The 12,847-nt window shown below is 34.3% G+C and overlaps 1 long non-coding RNA gene across 1 annotated transcript; it reads left to right on the top strand.

Annotated features, from left to right (window-relative positions):
• The first annotated feature begins 609 nt into the window (after positions 1–609).
• Positions 610–4,439, top strand: LOC128554964 (uncharacterized). The gene is made up of 3 exons (XR_008369742.1): positions 610–667; positions 1,726–1,874; positions 4,145–4,439. It is a non-coding gene; the product is annotated as an uncharacterized LOC128554964 (long non-coding RNA).
• Positions 4,440–12,847: the final 8,408 nt, after the last annotated feature.

The raw sequence follows: 12,847 nt of genomic DNA, 5'->3' as shown, positions 1-12,847 counted from the left end.
TAATTTGGCGAATTATCAAAAGCTAATGTGTAGCACTGATAAAAACAACTTAATTAAATTAGCCCAATTTGTAAAATTAATTATGCTGAAATTTTAACGGACCATCTTCCTTATATGTGTCTGTTAGCTGTAATTAAAATCTTTTTTCCATAGTTAATATATTGTATTCCATGGTTATCCTGGATTATTATTGTTAGATCTAGATGCAAATTACTGAAATTAGTGAATACAGTACACATGAATGATCCAGGATAGCATGGAATAAAATCAGTTACAAAATCTATATGTAATTTTGTTCTTGACATGTTTTGTCATATTTGTTATTTTATGTTTGTATTCTCTTCTGCCATGAAATCAAATAAATCTTGGAAATCTTTACATTCGATTTGGTAGTGATCAGCCTATATTGAGTACAGCCGCAGATTAGTGAGAGCATTCTAGTTCTATAACGACGTCTATCGTTTTTACAACTACTACTTTATCATTTGTTTATGTATCGTATGTTTTTGTACTTTCTCAGTACATTAAAATCAAGTCCTATTATTTTATTTCTAACGTTAGACAATTAGTACAATCAATATACCATTTCATTTCATTTTCTTTACAGGCATACTTGTTTTTCTTCTCGTCGCAGTTGGACTTCTTGTGTTATTAGCATTTCGCAAAGGTATTTAGCTAATGGTTCTACAAGTACTTCTAAGTAAAAATTCATTTTTAGTGAATATGTTCTGTAGTCTAAATTTGTCTCCGTGGCCAGTATCGTAGCTGCGGCAATATTATTCCAATAAATTGTCAAAATTTAAAGTTGCGTTTGACAAAAATAAAATATACTCAGCGTCACTGAAATGTTACCACCTAATATATACCTCTTTACTATTTTATACAATATCGACGTCACTTTTTCATGGCCTGTGCGCGGTCTATTACTCATAGACCCTCTCTGACTTTCAGGTGAGAATAGCATATACGACGTGCAATTTCGCGACATGAAAGTTCGGCGTCAACCATGCCAATGCCCTGATGGCGTTGATCGTGCCTTAAACGTGGCATTCTTCGCAAGGATATTCTGGGATTTTTAACGTATTCCTTTTATAGTCTGTCGACTAACTTTCAAGTGCGATGAATGATTTGCGATAGAAAATTCGTACATGTCGACATTGCTGGAAAGTCATTTTGCATGTGCAGCCCGTGACTCAAATGGAGTTAATCGAATTTGACAAATCTTTACACCAGTGACGTCTCAGCTGCGTCAAAAATGTAGTCGTGGTTTGCTTTTAACATAGTCCAGTGCGATTTTTAAAATATAAGGGTCATTAGGGTGGTAACTTTTCAGTGACGCTGAGTATAATAATAAAGTCTCGTTCCACCACTGAGACAAACTAACACCTTGATAATAATATGAAATATTACTCAGTGTCTAACATTGCTGCTTTGAATGTTTCACATTATAGAAAGAAAGCAAGATATATTCTTCACTGCCAACGTATAGAGCGATTAAAATATCTTGGGTGTTCACAAGTTAAAGATATATACATATTCATTTTCTTTTTATTTTATATTTTAAGGTATTTTGACCATAATGGATGATATCATATCCAAAGTACATTGTATTTGTAATTTGCAATTGCACATAATCATACTAATGACCTTGGTTAAATATTATGTTATTTTGATATCTTAAAGTATTTGAATACAGCTGAAACTATGTCATTTTCCTGATTTCAGAAACAGTCCGACATATCAGAAATGTTTTCAACATTGATCGATTTGAGGCGAATGTAAATAACGATATAGGTGACTTGAATATTCCTTTAGCGGATGTTGTGCGTACCGCATTGAACAACAACGACGCTGCTGATTTAGAAGATAGTTCGGTAACAAAATTCATTAATATATCTAAGTACCTATCATAAGTCAATACTGTCCTTCATAATCGGATTTTAGAGTTACTTTTGTCATTTTGCTCTTATATTTTATCTCTTTGAAAGCAGGCATACTTTCGTTTGTTTTTTTGTTGTTGTTTTTTTTTGTTTTTTTTCCTTATTAAAGCTTTCTATTTCAGAAACTATTATAGTTAACATAAGTTTAGTTTAGTTTAGTTATAATACTATACATAAAAATCTGTGTTAATATCTGGCTGAGGCATAAAACGCATCCAAGTAACATAATAGCAGACTCGGTTTGACTGACTCTGTTCATGAGAGGTAATGAAACATGCGACACCCCTCACGCCCCCTAGCACCGGCTTAATGAAAGCAGACCATATCACTGAAATACGGAAGATCTTAGGTGACAGAAGTCAATCCAGAGGTCCGGGGTTCGAATCCCGGTCCAGGCACTGGAAATTTCTGAGATACTCTTGAATGTCTCCCACCTAACTAAGAGGCCTGTACTGGTTCTTCCCAGGAATGAAGGCTTCGCGTGTATCGGTGCTATACACCGGGCACGTTAAAGAACCAGACATCGGCATGCGTCGTCCGTCGTCCATCAATATTTGCTTTGTGAACACTCTAGAGGCAACAGTTGTGACCCGGTCTTGAAACTTGGTCAGAATGTTTGTCTTGATGATCTCTAAGTCAAGTTTGAAACTGAGTCATGTGGAGTCAAAAACTAGGTCAGTAGGTCAGATCAAAGGAAAAGCTTGTGAACACTCTAACGGCCACTGTTGTGATCCAGTCTTTATAAAACTTAGTCAGAATGTTGGTATTGGTGATCTTAGGTCAAGTTTGATTCTGGGTCATGTGAGCTTAAAAACAAGGCCACAGGGCCAGATCAAAGGAAAATCTTGTTAACACTATAGAAACCACAATTTAAGTTTGAAACTCATGAGAATTAGTCAGAATGTTTATCTTGATGCCGTCGAGGTCAAGTTTAAATCTGGGTCATGTGGGGTCAAAAACTAGATCATCCGGTGAAATCAAAGGAAAAGCTTGTGAACACTCTAGAGGCCATAGTTGTGACTCAATCTTTATGAAACTTGTTCAGAATTATTGCCTTGATGGTCTCTAGGTCAAATTTGAAATGGGTTATGTGGCGGTAAAAACTAGGCCACTAGGTCAGATCAAAGGAATATATTGTTATCACTCTAGAGTTCACAGAGTAAGTTTGAAACTAAGAAAAATTGGACAGAATGTTTGTCTTCATGACCCAATCTTTATGAAACTTAGCCAGAATGTTTGTCTTGAAGATCTCTAGGTCATTTTTGAAACTGGGTCATGTGGGATCAAAAACTAGGTCATCCGGTCAAATCAAAGGAAAAGCTTTATAACACTGCAGAGGCCACATTTATGACCCTATCTTCTTGAAGCTTGGCTAAAATGTTTATCTTGATGACCTTTAGCCAAAGTTTGAATCTTGATCATCTGAGGTCAAAAAGTAGGTCACCTGTTAAAATCAAAGAAAAACCTTGTGTATGCAATAGGGGTGCATTTTTCATTTGATATGCATGAAACTTGGTCAGATTATCTGTCTGCATGAAATCTTGTATGAATTTTCACCAAAAACTAGACCATCAAGTAAAATTAAAGAACAAGCTATTTTTTTACACTCAATGGGCCACTTTTTTGCTCCAATCTTTCCGAAACATTGTCAAAATGTTTGTTTTCATGAAGTCTTGGATTAATTTAAATCTGAATCACGTGGGGCCAAAAAGAAGGTTACTAGGTTAAATCAAATAAAAAGCTTGTATACACTCTAGAGGTCACTTTTTCTTCAAATCTTCCTGAAACATTGTCAGAATGTTTGTTTTCATGAAATCTTGGACAAGTACGAAACTGGGTCACATGGGGTTAAAAACTAGGTCACTAGGTAAAATCAAAGAAAATGCTTGTTTACACTCAAGAGGTCACATTTTTGGACCAATCTTAATGAAAATTGGTCAGAATATTTGTCTCTATGAATCACTAGGTCAAACATGTTTACACTGTTATGGTGTGTTACTCAGGTTAGCGACCAAGGGCCATCTTGGCCCTCTTGTTTATTTCGTGCCACGAGATATTAAATTGTGGCCATGATAAAACTAATAGATAAAAAATCACACTTGTCACCTCGGTGTTTACGCGCTTTAAAATTATTTGTTCACCTTTTATTTAGCGCACTTAGTGTCTGCTTTAAGTTTAAGACGAATGTTTTTATTCTGTTGCAGGAATCTGGAGACAGTTAACGGAAGTCCAAGGCTTCGATCTTTAAACTGACCACATTATGATATTATAGCCTTTTGCCTAAATAAGCAATAAGTGACGTTTTGTTAACTGTTGACAAGCGCTATATGTCTTTCAATAGTTAGGATGGCGAGAATCTGCTTACCTCTTCCAAGTCATATTTGTCGATTCTGGTCACTTGTAATGGCAGTTAAAGTGTGATCAGAATTAGAGATTCCGTGAGATACAAATAATATGTCATAAGGCACTACCTCAATCGGAATCGATCAGACTTCAACTCTTCCCATAGCATTTGAAAAGAACTGTCTGTGGCAACGTTAAATGTCGCAACGCCGCTAAATGTCGCAACCACCGTTAAATGTCGCAAGGTTGACGTTAAATGTCGCAACCACCGCTAAATGTCGCAAAATCGTCTGCCGCTAAATGTCGCACCTTTACGTTAAATGTCGCAAAAATTTGCCCACCGTTATATGTCGCAACACCAACGCTAAATGTCGCACAGCAAAATAAGGTAAGTTAAACAGTCTTTATAACTTAGAGATAAGACTGGGTAATGCATGCTTGATTTGGGAAGGGCTGAATTGACCTTTCACTCTAATTTGCACGTTTGCTTTTCAGTGGTCCCGCACCATACATACGTTATATATTTAATATCTATAGGTTTGAACACTAACGTGGTACTCGCCACAGTACTAGATTTACTTCAGTTCTGAACTAAGTAATTCTATGGAGTCCTGTTTAGAGTCCTGTTTAGCTGATGAGACATTAAGCTCGCTCGCGCTCCTTATTGTCGCGCGTTGTATCGCATGTCTTTAGTCGACCTGAATTTCGTTCCACAACAAGCCGGGGGCCAGACTTTTTGAATGAGGATGGGTGGGCGGGGGGGGGGAGCACAAGTTTAAAACTAAAGCGTCACCGGCGACGTGCGGTGGGTACGGGGTTCCTCTGTCCGTATCTGTGGGAAAGTTTTTTATATGCAGGTATGAAATTTTGGCCTGTGGTTCATGCATTTTTGTCTATTTTTTAGGTACGTACTAGTGGGGCACTCCCCTTATTTTAGGTAGTTAGGGTATTTTCCCATTGGCAATTTTGAAATACAGGTATGGAATGCTGGACTTTTATTGCATTTTTGTTCAAAATTTCGGTGTATGGGAGGGGTTATCCCTGTCATTTTAGAGGGCTCAGGGTCTCTCCCCGGGAAAGTTTGAAAAACAGGTATAAACTGATTGCCTCTGGTGCATTTTTTCTTAATTTTAAGGTACTGGAGGGGTACTCCTCCCATTTTAAGGGGTCAAGGATTCTTCCCCTGGGGAATTTTGAAATATAAGTATAAAATGCTCGCCTCTGGGGCGTTTTGGGTCTACATTTTGAGAAGATATTATTTCCAAAATAGTTGGGTGCAACTTTGATGAGTATAAGTCACTAGTAAGTCAACAAAGGTGGGCTTTGGGGTGGAGGAATCGGCTCGGGCAACAATCCAGGCCTGTTACACAATAGGATGTTCAACTACGCGACACGAAGACTGTGTTTTTGTACCAGCTGTAGAAAACGAAGATTTTCTATTAATCTGCCATATGGGTTCTATTTCTTTGTTTGGAGGTTTACATTTAAAGCCATAAGGTGACTATCAAGCTTCAATGGCGGAGAAAGATCCTATGTGGCCCTCTGTACATTCTTTCAGATAAAGCGGGAATTTTGATATATTTTACTTTTAATCTCCTTAGTCTCATTCCCCTCATTATCCTACTTTTCCGCCTACCCACACATAACCCCCTCACCCTCCGCCCCCACTCCTTCAACCATGTAAATATTTATATGTTCCATTAATTGTCTTGGTGCTGTGTGTTTGCATCTTAGATTTCTGTGTCGTTATTCACCCAGTTCCCCACCCATACCGAACCCCAACAAACATACAACACTATTACCAGATCGTATTTAGTTAGAAGAAACTTCAGAATATTTCTGTCCTAAAATACTGGCCCTATAACAAAATATTTTCACAAATATTTTTCTTGCGTGACTGTTCAAGCAAGGTGTGGAACTCAGGTGAGCGATCTAGGGCCAACAAGACCCTCTTGTTGCTATACGTAACAGCACTTATCATTAAGATAATTATTTGTATTACATAAACCTGCTAATTCTTTTTCCCTCAAAAAAGTAAATATACACAAGGAAATGATAGTTTTAGTGTCAAATAGGAATTGCGACATTTAGCGTTGGTGTTGCTACATATAACGGTGGGCAAATTTTTGCGACATTTAACGTTAAAGGTGCGACATTTAGCGGCAGACGATTTTGCGACATTTAGCGGTGGTTGCGACATTTAACGTCAACCTTGCGACATTTAACGGTGGTTGCGACATTTAGCGGGGTTGCGACATTTAACGTTGCCACACTGTCTAGTGACAGCGCGGAGATAGTAAATATCTCTTTCGGCATATCGAATGTTACCGTAGAGGGACCGATCCCGAATTTCGTCGCTACGTGTAGGATTCCCTATCAATTTAAGGACGCTTCACGGCTGAGATAGTTTAGCATTAATGCAGTACACAATCGGTATTAAATTTGTATTCCAATGCATGTGCTTATTAGATAAATCCTCAATATCTGTGGGAAAATAAGGGATGTGTTTTGTATGATTTCATCACTATGAGTTGCTCTAATTAGTGACTCCGTCTGAATCATGCATTCAATATTTTTCACGATAAATGCCCAAACTATTTGAAACAAAACTTTACTAAAGTATCTGAGATACATACAAAGACAAGATTTAGTAAAAACAATTTTGTAGTTCATAAAATTTCATCCTTTGAGTCAAGGACATTCTTTTGTCAGGCAATTTCAGATTGGAATGCTCTGCCAAGCAGCATAAAAGATATAAATCAAAGCATTGTAAATACTGGAGGACGGATTGTCTTGAAATGAATTGACTCTGTCAGGTCCGAGAACAATCATGTCCCTTTTCTGTTGGGACTGTTAAACTAGTAAATGTCTTTTTCGTTTTTATACCATTTCCTTGCCAAATTTCTGTTCATTGTGAATTTATTGACTGATTATGAACAATTCAGACTATCATGATCAGACTGCACAGATGTGCATGTAGACACATACACATTATTACAAAACGATCATACATTTTGTAATAACTATTGGGCAAATACATGTATACATCAAACTATAATAACATAAGGAAAAATTCTGAAACACATCTTAAGGTCACTAATTATGGGAGGGACAATCAGACTTTGGAATACACATATAATGATTACCGTATTGCAAATTTATAATAAATTCCTTTCTTGAAAAGTTAAAGTCTTTTACTTATTTTGATTATCAAAAGCATCTATCTAAGTTCTATTATTCTATTTCACTTTTTTGTGGTGAATAAAAATAACAAATTTCCCAACCTTTACTTCCCCCTAAATTCTGATTTTTTAGTACAGCTACATGTAATTTATTTGTGAATTCCATCGATGTAAAATCTTCAATGAAATGTCCGTCTTCCAGCGATAAGAACACTGCCTCGTATATAAAGCGTGCTTAGTTTATTCGTCTGCTACACTAATCGTCTGCATCACTGAAAGCGCGCAGTGAAGCGTAGTAATTTCAATTGTTCTATATGTTGCCATTTGAGAACTATTTTCTCTTGGCGGAGTGTGAAATATATGGTGGTTATCAAAAAATCGATTAAGCCGAAATTCGTATATGTATTACTGTGGTTCCACTGGACGGTTAATCCCGTCCAAAAATAAGTCAAGTTTTAAATCGGCTTTAAAAGCACATCTGTTTAAAGAAGGTAAATTACTTGAGGAAAGCCAAGCTATAAGATATTAATATTTAGTTTTTCAGTTCAGTTGTTATTTAAACTTTAGTTGTTATTACTGAGGTACTCACTAAAATAATTGTCTTTAGTACTTCCTTTTTATTTTATTCTTTCGCGTATTAGTTTTTCACTGATGGTTTTGTTTTTTTTTTACTTAACATATAACTAATCCTTGGTATAAGATCAGCGGAGAATAATTTAGGAAGCATGACTAAACTCGAAATAACTTTTTATGATTTTTATTATTATTAAATCATTGTCTTTTTTATAACTTTTATAAAACTATCTATTCGTATTTTTTTATCTATGTTTAAGCAATATTATGTGAATGTAAGTCACATGTTAGTTTTAGAATTTGTTCGCTTAGTTTTAAATATTTCACAAAACTTATCTTACTTAATGCGATATTTGTAATTTTAAATTGTATATATGATCTTATACCTGAATAAATCTATCTATCTATCTAAATGACTGAAACAATAGGAATTCGTACGTGACCTGGATAAACAAAACGACAGTAAGGTAACAATATATGCTTATATTGTTTTTATTCACGAGTTATAAGCTACAGTATAGAATACCCATTTTTAAGAAAATCAAACTAGAAGTTAGAAATAACAGAAAAAAAATAATTAGGTCATAATCATCATATACCTGTCAAAATTTGTCATTGGTTTTCACGAGCTGTCAAAATTATTTTTATCTCTCTATTCTGCAAAAGCATTGTTTTTGCAAGAATCTTGGTTGGATATTGTGGTGTGCAATTTACTTTACATTCCACATTAATATTTGTGCTTGAAATTGCTTCGTTGAGCTCACCGAAGTCACGTATGAATTTCTATTGTTTTAGTTTATTGTCTGTTATAAAGGTACCAAACCTCAGTATTAAGATATAAGAATTGTTCCTTTCTGGTAGACAAAGGAAACTATTTGGTTGAATCATAACATAACGGTTTTTGGAAAGAACTGAATATTCTTTCTTCTTTTTTTTTGTTATTCACCGGAAATTAAAACGTGACAACACCTTAAAGGTAAATTTTGGAATAGAAACGGGACTGTCCGTATAGTATTTTATTTTATACTAACTGATGAAATACTGTTTAATTAGTGAGATATAATCCATATCACTCACTGCATATCACTCACTGTAGGCCTAAATGCCGATCTACTTGTAGATATAAATCTACATTGTGCATGAGTTTTAAAATATTTGCGTAAAACAGGATGAAAATTATAGTCGCACTTAGTTCTTTATAGTTTATTGCTCGATTCAAATTATTTTACTTAATGAGAATTTCATAACGTTATGCAGCAAAAAAAAATAATAAAAAAATAAAATGGAACTTTATGTCGTGTGCGTCTTTCTAACGTCACACCACGTCTGACGTTATGTCTGTTTACGCGCGTCTGTTTCCCGCGCTGAGATTAATTTTTTTTTTTTTGCAAAATGCACATCTCAACGTATTTAAGCATCAAATAAAAAAAGAAAATTTGTTTGTTTCTCGTGAATATGGAATATATCTCACCTCGAAGTGAGAAAATTTTCACATTTTCTCACTTCTCAGTGAGATATATTCCATATTCACTCAAAACAAACAAATATCCTATGTAATACAGGTAATTTCCGCCTCTTGGATAGGCACACCCTCCGGAGATGTATATTTATTTATATGAACTGTGCTCACTAGACCTGTGCTTTATTTACAAGTGCACACTACGTGTATATATACCATATATCCATAGTTACACTGATGTGCAAGACGTTGCGGTTCGAACAAGTTATGTGGACGCCTGTTACGCGCAAGGAAAACGCGTATTCTTCCAAAACATCCGAAAGTCAAACGCTCTGTGCACCTGCCGGAAGTACATATTTTTAATTTGATAGTAGAGCAAGTTTTAATCTTCATTTAGTTACTGCCGGTCTGATGGAATCTGGTATAAAATGTGACCGACAGATTCACGCGTACCCTAAAAGTTTTTTTTTTTTAATTAGACTTTACATTCGTTCAGGAGAATAAAAATCAAATGGCATGTGTGGTTTGTTTATAACTATTATGAGGATAAGTACAAGTGGAATGATGACTTTAAGCAACAATTTCGTTCAGGGATTATTGCTAATCTGCCTTTATTGAATAATATTGTTAATACATTAGATTGTAGAAGTAGACAGTCTGTCAATAATGGACTCAATAGTTTTGCAGATGTAATACGCAGTGTCGCTGATCCCTTATTTTCAAAAAAATGTAAATTTAAGAATGGTCATTATTTTGAAGCAGAAACATTGATAAATCATGCCGATTGGTTTGATAAGGATTGTGTTGAAGCAAGAAATGTATATTTAGAGTCACTGAGATTGTTTAATTGCAGTAAAACTGATGAAAATAGAATACAATTGTGTGATCATAAATCTTATTATAAAAATGTCTTACGTAAAAAGAAAAATATTCATTATAGAAAGAAAATGTCTGAAATAGAAAATTTAAAGAAAAGTAAACCAAGAGATTTTTGGAAATTGTTTAAAAAGGGTTCGGTCAAGCTCGGAAATAAAATACCATTAGAACAATTCAGAGAATATTTTTCTAACATAAGCAATGAACTGTTTGATTGTTACAATGATGAGACTGAAGATTTTTGTGAGAATAATGATTTTAGTAATCCAAATGTATCATTCCCTGAATTAGACCAGCCAATTACTGTTGGCGAGATTTTATCAGCTGCGAAGTTATTGAAGCGTAGTAAAGCTTAAGGTAGTGACTGTCTTTTAAATGAATATTTCATTGAAAGTGTAGATATTTTACTCTCACATTTAAGTGATTTATTTAATTGTATTTTGAATTCGGGATATTTTCCCGATAAGTGGACTGAAGGCATTATAATTCCTCTGCATAAGAAAGGTAGTCAGTCAGATGTTAATAATTATAGAGTAGAGATGGTACCTAAAAAATTCAAATTCATCTTTCAAGTTTTTTTCAGAGTAAAATGATAGCTAAGTGCACCAATTTTCTAAATATATTTATGGTTTTCCTCTTCTCCATTTCAAAAATAGAAATATTTGATATCTAAAAAAATGACTTTCTCAAAATACCTGAAGCAAAATGGACAACTCTTGCATTGACCGTTTTTTTAATGATTTTAGGATTTCCCCAATTATAGTCTATATCAAAAGTTCCCACAGCTAAATAAATTCAATAGATTATAATGTAAGTTTACTCTACTTTCAACATTTTGAAAGAGCCTATACTGAACTTCCTTTTGTCTTTTAATAAAGTCAAATTCCAAGGCTAGCCAAGAGTCTAAAACGCTTGAAAAAATTTTGAGTGAAAGAGAATGACATGCTCTTTATTATAAGCTTACCAAAACCATACCAAAAATGTACCTTAAAGAAGTTATTAAAGATTTTATATTGTAAACAAACCCCTACATTATTTTACCATCAATATTTTCCACTCATGAATGCACTCAATTCAGGTGATAATTGTTGATATATTTGTAAATGAGAGGCCCCAACAAAAACTTTTTCAAGTTGTGTAAACAGTTTAAGTTGTAAATTTATGTTGATATCTGAAGTTACCCAATTACTTTGTTTTCAACAATAAATAAAACAACTTATAGTTTGTTTAGGGTAGTTGACCTGTAATGAAAATCATCAAATAAAGTAATCTCTATATGCTTTTTCAGCATTAAATTGTTGTTCAAGGAAAGCAAATGATTGTGCTAGTTCCCTTCAGAGAAATTTAAATTGAGAATTGCTTCAAAATAAAATACATTACATAGAGTCATTACCTATCAGCTACCTTAAAATGTTGTAATTACAACCACTACCTTAAAACACTGTAATTGTATTTGATGACAATGAATTTTAATGTTGCCAATTTAACTTTTTTGTTATTTCTTATCGTTGGATTTATACATTTTACATTTTGATATGTAAATGTTGTGTAAACCAATGTATCACCATTGAGAACAATAGATAACTTTGGCTAAAAGATCAAAACTTAATAACATTTCTTAATGTCGTAAATTTTCTTCGAAGGAATTTATGCATTATTCTGTATCATCTTCATGCATTACTAAACTTTCTATCAGGGCCTCACTACAACTTACAAAATAACTGTCAGTGAAAGTCATGAGAAAAGCGTGCATATTGTATATTGAATACAAAGGGATTTAAACAAATGTAGGTCATATTTTGTCTGCCTGATAAGTTGTTTGAAAAAGGACCTATCTGATTTTCTTTCACTTTTGACCAATGTTTAATGTTGGCTTCAGTTTAATGGTCAATTCAGAGTTGTCCCTCTTCGATTTTCTTGGGTAGGTACCATCTCTATATAGAGGTATAACACTTGTTAGCTGTTTGTCAAACTTGTTTACTACTATTATCAATACACGGATTGAGAAATTTTGTAATGAACATAGCACAATTTCGGATGCCCAGTTCGGATTTCGTAAAGGAAGGTCTACTGTAGACGCTATATTTATACTTACATCACTAGTTCAAAATATTTAAATGAAAATAAAAGACTATATGTTATATTTGTTGATGTGATCAAATGTTTTGATACTATCTATAGAAATGGATTATGGTTGAAAATGTATAAATGTGGAATACAAGGTAGATTACTGTGAATAATATGTGATATGTACGAAAAAGTTAAGTCTTGTGTTAAATCATGTTCTAACTATTCTGATTATTTTCAATATGCTGTCGGCTTACGTCAAGGGGAGGTAATGTCTCCTCTATTATTTTCTCTTTTTGTACAGGATCTTGAGTTATATCTACAAAATAATGCTGAGTCCGGTCTGCTTTTAGATGATATAGTCCTAATACTTCTTTTGTTTGCAGATGATATGGCCATTATTGGTA

The sequence above is a fragment of the Mercenaria mercenaria genome, unplaced genomic scaffold, assembly GCF_021730395.1.
Source record: "Mercenaria mercenaria strain notata unplaced genomic scaffold, MADL_Memer_1 contig_904, whole genome shotgun sequence".
Taxonomy (NCBI): Eukaryota; Metazoa; Mollusca; class Bivalvia; order Venerida; family Veneridae; genus Mercenaria; species Mercenaria mercenaria.
The sequence above is the reverse complement of the archived record's forward strand: the minus strand, read 5'-3'. Positions and strand labels throughout refer to the sequence as shown.